This window comes from Dipodomys merriami, unplaced genomic scaffold (genome assembly GCF_024711535.1).
Source record: "Dipodomys merriami isolate MVZ:Mamm:240054 unplaced genomic scaffold, mDipMer1.0.p SCAF_81, whole genome shotgun sequence".
Classification (NCBI taxonomy): domain Eukaryota; kingdom Metazoa; phylum Chordata; class Mammalia; order Rodentia; family Heteromyidae; genus Dipodomys; species Dipodomys merriami.
Genome location: NW_027206413.1, coordinates 4147461 through 4163942, shown reverse-complemented (window position 1 = coordinate 4163942; position 16482 = coordinate 4147461).

Below are 16482 nucleotides of genomic sequence, written 5' to 3'. Positions count from 1 at the left end.
AGGGGCACAGGAAGAATCTGGCATGGCATGTCCCAATAAGACATTCTAAGAGATATTTTAATGTGTGTGTGTGTGTGTGTGTGTGTGTGCAGGTACAGGTTTGAACTCAGTTGCTTCTTAGTTTTTCTCTCAAGGCTGATGCTCTACACTTCAACCACAGCTCCACTTCTGGCTTTTTGTGGAATTATTGGAGCTAAGAATCCCATGGACTTTCCTGCCTAGGCTGGATTTGAACCACCATCCTCAGATCTCAGCCTTCTGAGTAGCTAGGATTACAGGTGTGAACACTGCTGTCAGGTGTGGGAATGCTTTTGAGCATCAGGAGACTGCGTGGCTATTCCTCGAACAAGGAGCATATTGACCCCTAACTGGAATCTCCATGATGCTCTGCTTTTACTTCCCTTTGTTCCTTGCTAAATATAGAAGCCTAAGACATATTACATCATTATCCACATGCCTGCTTTCATTGAACACATATGTGATCCAGTCTTTCCCTGTCCAATAGCAAAAGGCTGTTCTCTGTGTTAGTCTGGCTCTTTTCTAAGTCAGGAAAATTTCACTTGAAATCCACTCGACATGCTTTTCTTATAGAGCTGGACGGGACAGGGATGGTTGTGGCAGGAACTGTGGTACCCTGTGTGTGTGCTCGGCTTCATGGCCAGCCGAGAAAGAGCTTGGAGCACCATATGTCTATGTTCTGGTTTTCCATTTCTCAGCGACCTAGCCTGGGACAATCAGCAACCCTTGCATTGCAGGGCATGCGCATCCCGGCTTGAAGATCTGCAGCTCCATGTCAGCAGGATGTGCACCAGAGCTGCCAAGACTGTGTCAGTCAGAGGCGCCACGAGGCCTGTGCTGCCCAACGTTATCCATGTCAGCCCTCTGGGTCACGAATCCATCACGTGCGAAGATCGGGTTCTACAAGTGCTGGCTGAAACAAGCTGGTCTAGACAAGAGAAAGTGACTGCCAGCGAAGGAGCACCACTGGTATTAGTTTCCCGTCCACTGTCTCGAGACTTACACCCCCAAAGAAGGTACTGTACTTGTGCAGGGGTGACTGGAAGTTGTGCGGGCCACCCAGGGCTGTGGATTTAAGAATGCTCAGGTAATCCTAAAGGTTTTATTGGTTTAGTTTGTTTTGTTTCAGACAATGGTCTTGACCTTTCCATTTCCTGTTTCAGTCTTCTCAGTGCTGGGATTACAGGTGTGAGCCACTATTCCTGCTTAAAGGGTTTTTAACTTATTTTGTATTGTTGAATGTAACAAAATACTATGCACACCACTGATGTTGGAAGAATTATTTAGAAACATGTAAGATGTGCAGTTAAGAACATTTGCCACAAGAGTAATGCCAGAGGTATACAACAAGCACAAAAATAGTAGCTGTCATAAAGAAAATACAAATGACTTGGGGAAAAAGATAATAAAATTGAGAATGAAATCTTCCTTAAATTGAAGTCATACAATGAACAGGAAAAAAAATCTGAGATTGGTGAGTATAGTAATACCAGTCAATGATAATGTATGTGGTATTGTATAAGCAAACCTTGACGAACCCTTTTATTTTCCTTTAGTGCCAGTCCCAGGGCTTGAATTCAGGGCCTGGGCATTGTCCCTTAGCTTTTGTTCTCGAGGCTGATGCTCTACCACTTGAGCCATCCCTCCAATTCTGACTCTTTGGTGCTTAATTGGAGCTCAGAGTCTTGCAGACTTTCCTGCCTGGCCTGGCTTTGAACCATGATCCTCAAATATCAGCCTCCTGAGTACTTAGATAACAGGCATAAGCTACCAGCACCCAACTTGGTTTTTCTTTATATTTTTTGGCAGAACTGTGGTGAACTCAGGACCTTGCGTCTTCCTAGGGAAGTGCTCTACCACCAAGCTACAATACCCCAGAGCTTTATTCTAAAGTCTATTCTTTGCATGGTTGCAAATAAAGTGGATTTTTTTAAAGCCCCAAGCAAAGAAATTCTCCAGGTTTGGGCACTGTTCCTGCAAAAGGCATTATGTAAAGATTTTCTCCAATGGCCACCCGCCTGAACTGGTCCCATCATGAGCGCAATGGGATTGCTTCCCAAAGCAGCCAGTGCCTGCAACAGCTTCTTCCTTGGCCCCCACCAAAACTTAGTCCCTACCCACATACTTCCATCTGTCCATCAAAGGAAGGCTGGCCACGGACGGTGCTGGTCAGAGGAGGCAGCAATCTAACTTTGGTTTGCTTCTACAATTTCCTCTTGGCTTGATTTATCTTATTAGTTAATACACTAAAGCATGGCAGTATTCGGAATTAAAATATTGTTATGCTACATTGGCTGACTGAGCTAAATTGCCTCTGATTCACTTTACATTTTTAAAACAAAATATATTCATGATCTCACATTAGTTTATTTAATATGCTCATTATATCATTCTCAAGAATTATGATCCTATCTGTCTAGTATGGGGGGGGGGTTGGAGATGGTACTTCCTCCTTCTCTGGGAGGGGGAGGGGAGCAGCTCCCGGGCTGCATACTGCAGCACGTCCTGGGAATGATTAGGACTGTCCTGTCCAACACGATTAAGACAAATATTCCTGCATGAGGGACAGCGTTCTTCACAGTGGTACTGAGTTGGCCAGATGGTACTCACAAAATTCCATCTGTCTTCTGTTTCGACTGGGGCGTGAACTCAGGGCTGCTCACCCTCCCCTGGCTTATTCACTCAAGGTGAGCACTCTACCACCTGCAGCCACACGTCCGCCGTCAGCCTTTTGACAACTGGAGAGAAGAGTCTCACACACTTTTCTGCTTGAGCGGGCTTTGAACCTCGATCCTCAGATCGCAGCTTCCTGAGTCGCTAGGGCTGACAGGCAAGCACCGATGCAATTCCATCTGGGCCTGGTATCCTGGCACCCCTTGGTTGTGGATTCTCTGGTTTATTTCTGCTAACAGCCCGAGGCCTCTGTGAACTATGGGTAGGGGTCAGCCTGTGCTATCCCTTGGGCTTGTGTTGCTTATCCAGCCTTGCTCGGTGGCTGAGGCTGGAGATGGGGGTGAGCGGGAAATGGCCTTGCAGTGACTGCGCGTCCGGAGGCTGGGCTGCCTGGGCTGCTGGGACCGGAGGGACAGGGCGCACCTGTGGTGGTCGGGACTGGTTATTGCCAACAGCAGACTTATGGCAGCTAGTTGAATGGCAGCTAGTTGAAGCAGAGACATGTTCAAGGGGTGTTGAGTTCCTTGTAGAAACTTCTGGACAGGCTAGATGGCTGGGCTTCGGATTCTGGAATCTTCAGCCCTGTGGCTCCTGGAAGTCCAGTGCCACCGCCCGGCTCTGGCAGGTCTGCTGTGCCCCCGCTCCCACCCGCTTGGCATCCTGAGCTCCAACGGCACGGCTTCTTTGGGCAAGGAGACCCTGTGTGGGGGCTAACTGCAGGGAAGACCAGAGATGGTCCTTCAGGACGGAAAATGGGCAATTGAAAAAAGATGTTGACTGAGGCCATTTTCTACATCTGTCACCCCCTACACGAAAGCAAGCTCCTGTGACTCACGTGGTATGAAAAACCCCTCATCCGAGGGCCGGTGGCTGGGAGTCTGGACAGCAGGCTGGGCGTCAGAGGGGGCCACCGCAGCAGGAAGCCCCACAGGCTGGAGCTGGTGCCGGCTCTAAGGGAGGGTGACCCGCATGGAACACAGCCACACCCACGAGTCCTGGTCCTGTCTCTGCAGCTGCACTCTGCAGTCCCCAACTGGAGCTAGGCCTCCAGGTTTGCATCTTACCTCCCCCCGGCACCAACTCTCCATCTCTGCGTTTCATACCTGTCTATACACATACATCTTTTTGTTTTGTTTTTGTGGTGCTGGAGATTGAACCCAGGACCCTGCACAGGCTAGCCAAGCACTCTACCACTGAGCTACACTTCCCAGCCCAGGATATATATTTTATATATCACAGGAGAACATACATCCATTTATAATAATACTATATATTAAACAGGACACGGCGTACAGTGATTACTATAATGTTCGATCTCTTCAACTGGGGATGAGATTACATGCTTTTTACAACTCACTATAAACTGAAAATACCAACAGCTGAAAACACATTGCATATAACTAACCCCTTCCTCAGAGATTTCTGAAATAACTGCATTTGTTAAGCCCTGACTCATGCTAGCCGGGAATGGAGCAGATTCTGTGACCTGATACACACTTACCAGAAGCATTGTGCAGCAGCAGTTGGAAATATTTCCGATGGAGCTTAGCAAGGAACATTGTGTGTGTGTGTGTGTGTGTGTGTGTGTGTGTGTGTGTGTGTGTGTGTGTGTGTGTTTTAATTACTGGCATTTTGGGAAGGAAGACAGAAATTCTTTGCATTTCACCCTCACAGGTTGTAGTTGAGAGGGGCGGGACTAGCCACGAGGGTGGGTTTGGGTGGGAGGGCGGTCCTTCAGGTGTGTTTGTTGGTCTGGATTGGTTGGCTGGAAGCACAATGTTGCTAGGGCATTTGAGAGAAAGTTTTCACCTTCAAGAAAGTGAAATGGTCTTTTGTTCTCAGCTAGCCTGTAGCTTGGGAACTGAGACATCTGTCCCCTCTACCCCTCTTTCAAGCCTTGTTATCAAACTAGCACACCTCAAGATTTTTCTCATTACCTCTTGCATTATACAATGACATTTCAAACACAGCACATATCATCAAGTGACAGCAAGCCTTCTTAATTTGTTTATGCGACGTTTACATCATGATGAATCTTGCCTAATGAGAAATGTCTCTGAACATAACCTATCTATCTATCATCTATCTATCTATCTATCTATCTATCTATCTATCTATCTATCTATCTATCTATCTATCTATCTATCCATCCATCTATCTATCTATCTATCTATCTATCTATCTATCTATCTATCTATCTATCTATCTATCTATCTATCTACCTACCTACCTATTCTATCTATGTGCATATGTATTTATATTGGTTCTGCCTCTCTGAAGAATCCTGAGCAATACAACGTGGAGTGTGTGTGTGGGGAGGGGGGTATATTTTCTCCCTTTCACGTATTTCTAAATCCTTGGCAGGCATCACAGAAGGATGGTTACTTGGGTGCCTGGAAAGTGCACTTTACCATCACTTTAACAAAAGCTCTTGGGAATGGGATTCATAACCTCTGGGGGGTTTTGTTTGGTTGTTTTGTTTTAAACTATAGTTTAAATGCACGGACTTTATGAAACCCTTCCAGGCCCAAGTATCTAGAATTCCAGGATTTACATCAAGCCTTGAAGCCTAGCAGTTCTCTCTTGAGTCTTGTTATTGAAAATGGTAGTTTTCAAATGTGTCTGGTACGTTCTTCATTGAGTGGAAAACGCCAAGGCTTTTCAGAATAATTTCCAATGAGCTACTGGATGCTGGAGAATTGTGCCTGTGATACTAAGTACTCGGGAGGCTGAGATCTGAGGAAGAGGTTCAAAGTCAGCCTGGGCAGCAAAACCTGTGAGGATATTAGCTTCCATTAACCAGCAAAAAAAAGCCAGAAGTGGAGGTGTGGCTCAAGTGGTCGATTACCAGCCTTGAGTGTGTACGAGCATGCACGTGCACACGCGTGCACATGCACACAGATGAGAATCATTCAAATGAACTTATGATGAGCTTGTGGTAGGAAAGCAGGGGAGGTAGAAGCGTTCCCCTATTTTAAAACATTCTCTCTGCCTTTGCTTGCACAACTGCCTCTGGCCACCGCAAGTGGAGGCAGCTGGGGCAGCAGCTCCACCTGCAACGGGAGGCAAAGTGGCCCTGCAGCGTCCCGCCTGCTGACAGAGCTGCCCCTACACAGGTCTGGGTCCGTTCACTTCCCTGGACCTCGGCTTTCTTTTCTGTTAAGTGAGGGCTTCTGGGCTGCAGTTGTTCCTGGAAAGACTCTAGCGTCAGGCTGCATGGGGCCGGGCATTCGTGCCACATTCTTCTCTGTGCATACACCACTGACCGGAATGTTTCTGTGCGTGCCCCAGAGCGGGAGGGTGGGGTGGGGGCCTTGGTTCTCCCTAACCCTGCCCCGTCCAGGTGGAGATTCTTTTACTTCTCCCCACTACCTTTAGTCCTACTCTGCAGAACAGCTGTGTGGTGTTTATGGGATTTGGAAAACAACTCCTCCTCCTCCCTCTCCTCCTCCTTGTCTTCTTCTTCTTCTTCTTCTTCTTCTTCTTCTTCTTCTTCTTCTTCTTCTTCTTCTTCTTCTTCTTCTTCTTCTTCTTCTCCTTCTCCTTCTCCTTCTCCTTCTCCTTCTCCTTCTCCTTCTCCTTCTCCTTCTCCTCCTCCTCCTCCTCCTCCTCCTCCTCCTCCTCCTCCTCCTTCTCCTTCTTCCCCTTCCCCTTCCCCTCCTCCTCCTCCTCCTCCTCCTCCTCCTCCTCCTCCTCCTCCTCCTCCTCCTCCTCCTCCTCCTCCTCCTCCTCCTCCTCCTCCTCCTCCTCCTCCTCCTCCTTCTTCTTCTTCTTCTTCTTCTTCTTCTTCTTCTTCTTCTTCTTCTTCTTCTTCCCCTTCTCCTCCTCCTCCTCCTCCTCCTCCTCCTCCTCCTCCTCCTCCTCCTCCTCCTCCTCCTCCTCCTCCTCCTCTTCCTCCTTCCATTATTGCTGGCACTGGAGTTTGAACTTGGGGTCTCACGTTTGCTCAGCTTGCTCAGCTTGCTTGGTGCTCTACCACTTGATCAATGGCATTTTGCTGAGATAGAATCTAGAGGGTTTTTCTTCCCAGGCCGGCTCAGAACTGCAATCCTCCTACGTAGGTAAGATTACAGGTATGCATCACCAGTGCCTAGCTGTAAAATCCTTTGGATTGAACAATTTTGTTGTAGGAAAATAATTGTTTTTCTGTAAGTTATCTACTAGCTTCAAAAAAAAAAAAAAACCTCTCTTCATCATAAGATCTCAGAGCATTATAGTAATTGAATTCAGTGAGAGTCACTGGATTCAAATCAAATCAAACACAAACAGAAAGAATGGAATGGGAAGCACAAAAATATGAGTAGTGTTTATTTGAGGAGTCTGGGAAATAGAATATTCCTTCCTGAGCCATAACTTAAAATTTTATTTATTTTACTCTTTTAAAAGATTTTTTTTATTTTATTCTGTGTGTGTGTGTGGGGGGGTGAGACAGAGAGAGAGACATAGGGAGGGATGGATGGAGGGAGAGAGGAAGGGAGGGACAGAGACAGAGACAGAGACAGAGAGACAGAGAGAGAGTGTGTCCTGGGACTTGAACTCAGGATCCAGACTCTGTCCTTGAGCTTTCTTGCTCAAGCCTAGTGCTCTAACACTTTATCCACTGCTGCACTTCGGGCTTTCTGCCTGAGCTGGCTTCCAACGCAGTCTTCAGATCTCAGCCTCCAGAGTAGCTAGGATTACAGGCATCAACCGGCAGCACCCAGGCTATTTTATTTTACTTTGAATCTATAAAGGCTTGAACTCAGAGCCTTATGCTGTTTATACTCAAGGCTGCACACTACCACGTGAGCCATGCCTCTAGGTCCAAGCTTTTAAAAAGTGTTACATACAGGAAAAATAAGTTTATTTTAAAAGACTGATCAAATAGTCTCATGCAACTGAGAATTTCATTTTCACTCTCATTAGCTTGTTTGTAAAGACTTGTGGAGTGTATCCAGCAGCCCACTCTAATTTTACGGCCACAGATTAACCTGTGATAGTGAATGCAGGTTGGATTTACAAACTAGAGTCTTTTCCCTCCAAGCAAAGCATTTAAGCTGCCATTCTAAAGCCCCGGCCCTCTCTACCTGGAACCTCAGGAGCCTTCAAATAGAGGGAAAAAAGAACAAGCCAACAAAACTCAAGAGAAGGGACTTTCCTGCAGCAATTTCAAATATGTACTTGCTTGCTTTCTTAAGCTGGGCCCTCCCCACTAAGCCCAAGAGAGACTTGCTTATCAGTAGATGGAGGGAAGATACTCAAAGGAAAGCTATACAGATGCTGTTAAGCCAGTGGCCAGGACAGAGCATGCGAAATGATAAGAATGTCAATGTTTAAAAGAGCTGGAACTTTTTGAAACAGAAGAGTACATGGACTTTGTCAATCTGATGTTTTAACGAGGAGACAGATGCCACCACTTTGCTCTGCCAACTTTTTTCTTGGGGGAGGGTGGTGTTGGGGGGGGGACAGTTGTTTCTGGGGATACTAATTATATCTGAAGTTGCAGTCAAGAAAAAAAAAGTATGTAGATTTTACTGTTACCACCAGGGCTTACGATTGGGTATTTGTATAAAACAACAGCCCTGGAAGTATCTTAAAGTCATTTGGAAATACCGATATTTTGAACTTTCCCAAATTTCCAACTTTTTTTGTCAGTTGTGAGGCTTGAACTCTGGGCCTGGGCGCTGTCCTTCAACTCTTCAGCTCAAGGCTAGTGCTCTACCACTTGAGCTACAGTGCCACTTCTTTTTCTGCTTATGTGGTGCTGAGGAATCAAACCCAGGGCCTCATGCATGCAAGGCAAACACTCTACCACTGAGCCACCTTCCCAGCCCCCAAAATTTCCAACTTTTAAAGGAAAATCATTTAGGCTATTTCTCTTAATAAAGAAGTGACAGAGCTGTATGCTGGTGACTCACACCTGTAATCCTAGCTACTCAGCAAGCTGAAATCTGAGGATTTAAGTTCAAAAACAGCCTGGGTAGAAAAGTCTATGAAACTCTTATCTTCAATTAACCAGCAAAAAGCCAGAAGTGGAGGTATAGCTCAAGTAGTAGAGCACCAACCTTGAATGAAAGAATTAAGGGACAGCTGGACAGGGGCTCAGAGTTCAAGCCCAGTACTGGTACAGGAAAAAAAAGAAAAAAGACAAAAAGAAAGAAGGAAAAAGTGACTGGAGAACTAGGAGCATAGCTCAAGAGACATAACCTTATCTAGCAAGAACAAGATCCTAATTGAATCCCTATTCTCCTTTCTCTGTCTCTGTCTCTCTTTCTCTCTCTCTCTCTCTCACACCAAGGTGAATATAGCTAGGACTATAGTTCAGTGATAGAGTGCTCACATAACATATTCAAGGTTTTTCTCTTCTACAACTCTACAGTTTTCTCTAATACAATGGAAAGTCATTATCAATACGAATTAACTTGTATTTTACCTTTTCAACACAACATATCGTATGATTCAGTCCCAGAAAACAAGACTTAGAGTAGATAAATCTGTTTGTGGTGACTTAGCAAATGTTCCTTTGACTTTGGATTTGTTATTTCAACGGTCTCTGCTGAGGGCATTTCATGTCCTTATAAATCTCTTCCGTTTCTTTTTGTGTTTTAGTGCCTCATGTTAATGGTTCTGTAACTGTTACATAAAACACATCTATCAGCAAAGGTTTAGGCACAAACATTTATACCACGACTGTTTAAAAGTTGGCAGCCTTGGCCAACAGTAAATAACAGTGAATAGGACAGAACATAAATACACAGATCAATTTAATAACAGATTGTCTCCAAAGAATTAAAACCAGGGTTGCCTGAACTGTCAAGGAACATTCCTGGATCCTTCTAATCAATGCTGCATGAAGTGGAACCATCAGACGTCTTCACAATGAGACTTCAGCCCCCCCCCCACCCCGACTAAAGAAACTTCCTTTAAGTTTGAGTGATCTCAACGTTTCATTGAGCTCTTGTTTCATGTTAAGATGCAAGAGCCCTGTCTATCTTTGTCTTTGCTGTTCTTTTCGGCGGGGGCAGTGGTGGGCCTGAGCTCATACTCTCACGTGGCTTTTTGTTGAAGGCTTGCACTCTATCATTTGAACCACAGCTCAACTTTCAGCTTTTTAGTGGTGAACTGGAGAGAAGAATCTCGTAGGCTTCCCTGCCAGGCTGATTTGAACCACATCCTCAGATTTCCGTGTTCCGTGTCGATAATGGCTATGGCTCCAGCGGTAGAGCAGCAGCCTTGAGTGAAAGGCTAAGGGGTAGTGCTTAGACCCTGAGTTCAAGTCTCAGTACTTGTGCCAAAAAACAAAAAGAAAGGAAGAAGGAAAGGAAGAAAGGAAAGAAAGAGAAAGAAAAGAAGTAGAAAAAAGAAAAGAAGAGAAAACTACAAGCCCAAATGACTTCTACCAAGCATTGATGGGAGACGTAACAATTTTACAAATGGGAGATGTAACAATTTTACAAACTTCTTTTTTTTTCAATACTGGGCTGACTTGAGCCATGTCTCCAGGCAGGCCTTTTGCTGGTTAATTGGAGGGAGAGCCTTGTTAGACTTATCAGCATGGGCTTCAAACAGCAGTCCTTCAGATCTCAGACTACTGAGTAGGTAGGATTTACAGGTATCAACCATGAGTACCCTATTGCCCAGCCCCCTGCTAAGCCCTGCAATCCTGGCTTCAGTCAGAAGCACCTGCCAATGAGTCAGGACAACACCAGTGCAAAACCCAACCGGAAATTCCTGGACAGGAAAACTTTGGCCTAGTCTAATGCTTCCATTTACATAACTATCCTAAACATTAGATTAGCAACAGGAAAATGTCAGGTGGGGATCACCTGGCTTTTAGCTGGGAAGCCAGAGGGATACCTGATGTTTCTTTCCTCATTGTCAGGAATGAACAATGCCTTTTGGTTATAGGTGTCCAGGAAGTTTGTTAATATAATAATAAGTCAGGCACTAGTGGCTCATGCCTGTAATCCTAGCTACGCAGAGGCTGTAATCGGAGGATTACAGTCTCACAGTCAGCCCGGACAGGAAAGTCCACGAGGCTCTTATTTCAAGTTGTAGAGCTGTGGCTTAAATGCCAGTCTTCAGCAAAAAAGCTAAGGGAACACTCCCAGGCCGTGAGTGTAAGCCCCCGACTGGCACAAAATAACAACAACAACAACAACAATACCTCAGCAAAGCACATGTAATATATACAAAGGCCAATCAAGTCAGGTAGCAGTGGCTTACACTTGTAATCCTAGCTCCTTTGGAGGCTGAGATCTGATAATCATGGTTCAAATCTACCCCAACAAGAAAAGTCTGAGAAACTCTTTTTTCCAACTAACCATCAAAACACCAGTAGTGGAGCTATGACTCATACAATTGTAGACCACAAGCCTTGAGCAGAAATGTTCAGGGACACTGCCCAGGCCCTGAGTCAAGCCCCAGGATCAAAAACAATGGGGTGGTGGTGGGGAATCTATGTTGGACATAGTCCAGAATTCAAGATTGTATTATGATTTGAAAAGCAATGCAATTCATCCCATTAACAGAATAAGAGAAAATTCATATAATTGTTTTAGTTGATATCAATAGATGATGTTAAAATTCAAATAAGTTCATAGTTAAACAATAAAACACTCTTAACAAAGTAAGACTAGAAAGGAATGTGAAAAGGACACAATCTTCACCCAATATCATACATAATGGTGAAATATTGAAGTCATTCCATACGGGCTTGGAACCAAGACGCAGTATATAAAGTACCCCAAATCGGGACACAACATAAGAGAATGGAAAATTACTACTTTCCAAGGTTAGATATTCAAAACCCAGTTGGTGCTCCCTCTTAGGACTCGAGGGGGAGGATCCTTCCTTGGTCTTCAGGGAGTTTAATGCAATAAATCTTTTCACTCTCTGCTTCCTCTTCCCATGATGTTCTTTGTGTGCCGTGTCTCTTCTCTTCTTTTGGTAAGAACACCAGTCATAGTACAATATGAACACCCTAATGCAGGATGACCTTATCTTAACTTGATTCCTTTGTAAAGCCTCTATTTCCAAACGTGTCATGTTCACAAGTGAATGTATCTTTTAAGGAACAATGCCACTCACAACACACAGACTTCCACTACTGTCTCTGTCTTTTTTTTTTTTTGTCGGTTGTGGGGCTTGAACTCTGGGCTTGGGCACTGTCCCTGCACTCTTCAGCTCAAGGCAAGCACTCTACTGCTTGAGCCACCTGCCACTTCTGGTTTCCTAGTGGTTTTTATTACAGATAAGAGTCTCACAGACTTTCCTGCCCAGGCTGGCTTTGAACCTCGATCCTCAGATCTCAGCCTCCAAAGGAGCTAGGATTACAGGCATGAGCTACCGGTGCCCGGCTGTCACTATCTTTTGTAGAATAGCATACAACCAGTTCAATAAGGTAAAAAAAAAAAGAGAGAAAGATGTATAAAGATCAGGAAGGGACATGGTCCCCAAAGAAATATTCGGGGTGAGGGGAGCTGGGGAGTTCAGGGATAGAAGGGCTAGTGGGAGGTAGGAGAACAATGCTTGACAAGAAATGTACTCATTGCCTTACTCATGTACCTGTTACTCCTCTGTACAGCATCTTTACAATAAAATAAAATTTAAACAAAAAAATAAATACTTATTAACTATAACCCCTCTGCACATCACCTTTATAATAGCAATAAAAAATGTGAAAAGAGATTAGGAGGAATAAAACCTCCATTATTCATGAATGATATAATAATCTATGGAAATATTCTATATATCCTATAAACAACTAGAATACATTCACATATATGTTTACTTATAAAATTAGTTTTATTTCAATAGAAATAGGAACTAGAAATCAATGCCTAAAAAGGTACTGTTGAGAATAGTATATAAAACTAAATACTTGGAAATCAATTACACTCACACTCACACACACACACACACACACACACACACACACACACATCCTTTTATGCAGGAGGGTATAAATTCTTGTCAAAAAATTTAAAAATACCTAAATAGGTTATGTGAACAAAGCCTATTCATAATTCATGAATGAATTGTAAATTTTGAGTCTTTACAAAATGATCTATACATGCAATATGATCCCAGTCAAAATCCTTGCTGATAAGATTTTGGACAAGCTGATTCTTGGGTTTATATGAACCAGGAAAATGTCAAGAACAGCCAAGAATTTACTGACCAAAGTTGAGAGGACATATACTGTGAATATTTATTATTAAGCTACTTTAAGACCATGAGGTATTAGACAGATAGGCCAACGGGATAGAATTAGAGTTCTCCCAAACAGGCCTGTGCATTTATGGACAATTGTTCCAAAACAGTTGCAGTGACAGAGCAGTGAATAAGTGAGACATTCTTTAATAAATTGTGAAAACTGGGAGAGAGCAACGGAAAGAGTGACACTGTCCAAAAAGAAGTGTAGTCCTTACCTGACTCATGTAACTGTAACCCCTTTGCACATCACCTTTACAGTCACAATAAAAAATAATACAGTGGACACACTCAGATTTGCCAGTCTTTAATGTTTGCCTTTTTATGTGTGTATATGATGATGTGTGTTTATCATACACTATTATATAAAAATTATACATGAGCTACTATGTGTATATACAATAATTATTTATGCTTTTTCTGCATTATGGCTGAATTGGATAACATTGGTAGCAGATATCATTTTAAATACCTTGGGCTGGGAAGGTGGCTCAGTGGTAGAGCGCTTACCTTGCAAGCCTGAGGCTCTGGGTTCGATTCCTCAGCACCATATAAACAAAAAGAAAAAAGCCGGAAGTGGCGCTGTGGCTCAAGTGGTAGAGCGCTAGCCTTGAGCTGAAGAGCTGAAGGACAGCGCCCAGGCCCAGAGTTCAGGCCCCATGACCGGACCCCCCCCCCAAAAAAAAAATAAATACCTGGATACCTGCATGTTAAAAAAATAAAAAAGGAAATTTGCTTCACCTTAAACTATACATCAAGCTGGGCACCAGTGGCTCATGCCTGTAATCTTAGCTACTTAGGAGGCTGAGATCTGAGGATCATGGTTCAAAGCCAGTCCAGGCAGGAAAGTCCGTGAGACTTTTATGTCCTATAAACCACCAGAAAACCAAAGTGGTGCTGTGGCTCAAGTGGTAGAGTGCTCACCTTAAGCTGAAGAGCTGAGGCACAATACTCAGGCCCAGACAGAGTTCAAGCCCCATGGCCGACAAAAACAAAAACAAAAAACCCCCCAAAACTATGCATCAAAAATAGCTGCATGCAAAATCATTGAAAAATTTCACAAATTAAAAAAGATCACACCAGAAGATTGCATTCATTTAAAGTTGAAGCAAGAAGTCAGGACTGAAGTCAGAAATACAGTTAATTCGAGGAGGAAAATGTGTTTGTAAGTAGGACAGGGTAGAAGAGAACTTTCTATAGAGCTAGTAAATATTCAATTTCTTTTCCTAAAGGTGGCAGGGTGGTAGTATAAAAATAGTTGAACGCATCTATTCACATAGCAGGAAATATTTAGCACTCTCTTTCAGGCACTGGGCTAGATCTGGGTCATCCTTAGGAATAAAACCAGCCAGGATCCTTGCTCTGGTGGTGCTGGGTCTGATACCAGAGCCAGACTAAAGCAATTACAGAGAGGAGTGCAGATAAATCTACTCAATCACCCCGTGGGGTGTATGCTCTGAGAGATGCCCTTGGCGTGTTCCACACAGGGCCTCTCACTTTATTGGGTGCAGGGTGAGAATTGAGGCGATCAGATCCTCAGTGGACTGCATTATAAATACCTTCTATCTCTAAGAAGTGGTTACTCCTCTCAACGGGAGCAAATGTTTCCAAAGTCATTTTAGACATACTTTTGGAAATGTCATCTTCTTATCCAAGGAAAATCTTACTTGGAAAGTCACATCAATAGTTCCTAAAAGAAAAAATCAAGAGAATTATTATTAACTATAAATGTTAAGTTTAGGGATATCATGCTAAAGTCAGAGTCTTTTCAGATTCACAGTTCAAAATGCAGTGTTTTAAGATAAAACTTGCCAGGTTATAATATGCTTATAGGTTCAATATAGAAGGCCAGGACCTCAGAAAATTACCAATTCCCTATTTCTATCCCCACAGCGATTGTTTTAGTGTATCTCTTTAGCTGTTGTTGCTGCTGCTGCTGCTGCTTTCCAGCTGTTTGAATTCAGGGCTGCTGCTGCTTTCCAGCTGTTTGAATTCAGGGCTTTATTTACACTTTCCAGGCAGGTGATCAACCACTTGCATCACGCCTCTAGCCTCTTCCAATCTTTTCGTGCACATATGGGGACTTGAACTCAGGGCCTAGGCACTGTCCCTTAGATTCTCACTCCAGTTGAGCCATGCTCCACTGACAGCTTTTTGCTGGTTAATGGAGGTAATACAAATATCAGGGACTTTCAGCCCTGGCTTCACTGCGATTCTCGGAGTGGAGCCGCTAGGGTTCTGGGCTCGCCGGCCGCTCTCAACTTATAGATAGATTGCCGTTCTGTGCTCATGCTCTTGGTTCTGTGGTGTTCACGCTCTCGAGTCTGTGTTCACGCTCTCTGTTCTGTGTTGATGCTCTCTGTTCTGTGTTGGTGCTCTCTGTTCTGTGCTGGTGCTCACGGTTCTGTGCTGGTGCTCACGGTTCTGTGTTGGTGCTCACGGTTCTGTGGTGTTGGTGCTCACGACTGTGTGTTGGTGCTCTCATCACGGTTCTGTGTTGGTGCTCTCATCACGGTTGTGTGTTGGTGCTCACAGTTGTGTGTTGGTGCTCACGGTTCTGTGCTGGTGCTCTCATCACGGTTCTGTGCTGGTGCTCATGGTTGTGTGTTGGTGCTCACGGTTCTGTATTGGTGCTCACGGTTGTGTGTTGGTGCTCTCATCTCGGTTGTGTGTTGGTGCTCACGGTTCTGTGTTGGTGTTCACGGTTGTGTGTTGGTGCTCTCATCACGGTTGTGTGTTGGTGCTCACGGTTGTGTGTTGGTGCTCACGGTTGTGTGTTGGTGTTCACGGTTCTGTGTTGGTGCTCACGGTTGTGTGTTGGTGCTCTCATCATGGTTCTGTGCTGGTGCTCACGGTTGTGTGTTGGTGCTCACAGTTGTGTGTTGGTGCTCACGGTTCTGTGTTGGTGCTCACGGTTGTGTGTTGGTGCTCTCATCTCGGTTCTGTGTTGGTGTTCACGGTTCTGTGTTGGTGCTCACGGTTGTGTGTTGGTGCTCTCATCATGGTTCTGTGCTGGTGCTCACGGTTGTGTGTTGGTGCTCACAGTTGTGTGTTGGTGCTCACGGTTGTGTGTTGGTGCTCTCATCTCGGTTGTGTGTTGGTGCTCACGGTTCTGTGTTGGTGCTCTCATCTCGGTTGTGTGTTGGTGCTCACGGTTCTGTGTTGGTGCTCACGGTTGTGTGTTGGTACTCTCATCTCGGTTGTGTGTTGGTGCTCACGGTTCTGTGCTGGTGTTCACGGTTCTGTGTTGGTGCTCACGGTTGTGTGTTGGTGCTCTTGGCTGTGTGTTGGTGCTCTTGGCTGTGTGTTGGTGCTCTTGGCTGTGTGCTGGTGCTCACGGCTGTGTGTTGGTGCTCACGGTTCTGTGTTGGTGTTCACGGTTGTGTGTTGGTGCTCTCATCTCGGTTCTGTGTTGGTGCTCACGGTTCTGTGCTGGTGCTCTCATCACGGTTGTGTGCTGGTGTTCTCATCTCGGTTCTGTTGGTGTTCTTCGCCAGGCGATTTCCCACTGAAGCAGCGGCTAGGCCGGCTCCCCACCGTTACCGGATCTTCCCAACACACTCGGTCCCCACGGGGTCTCTCTCCACAGGGACTCCA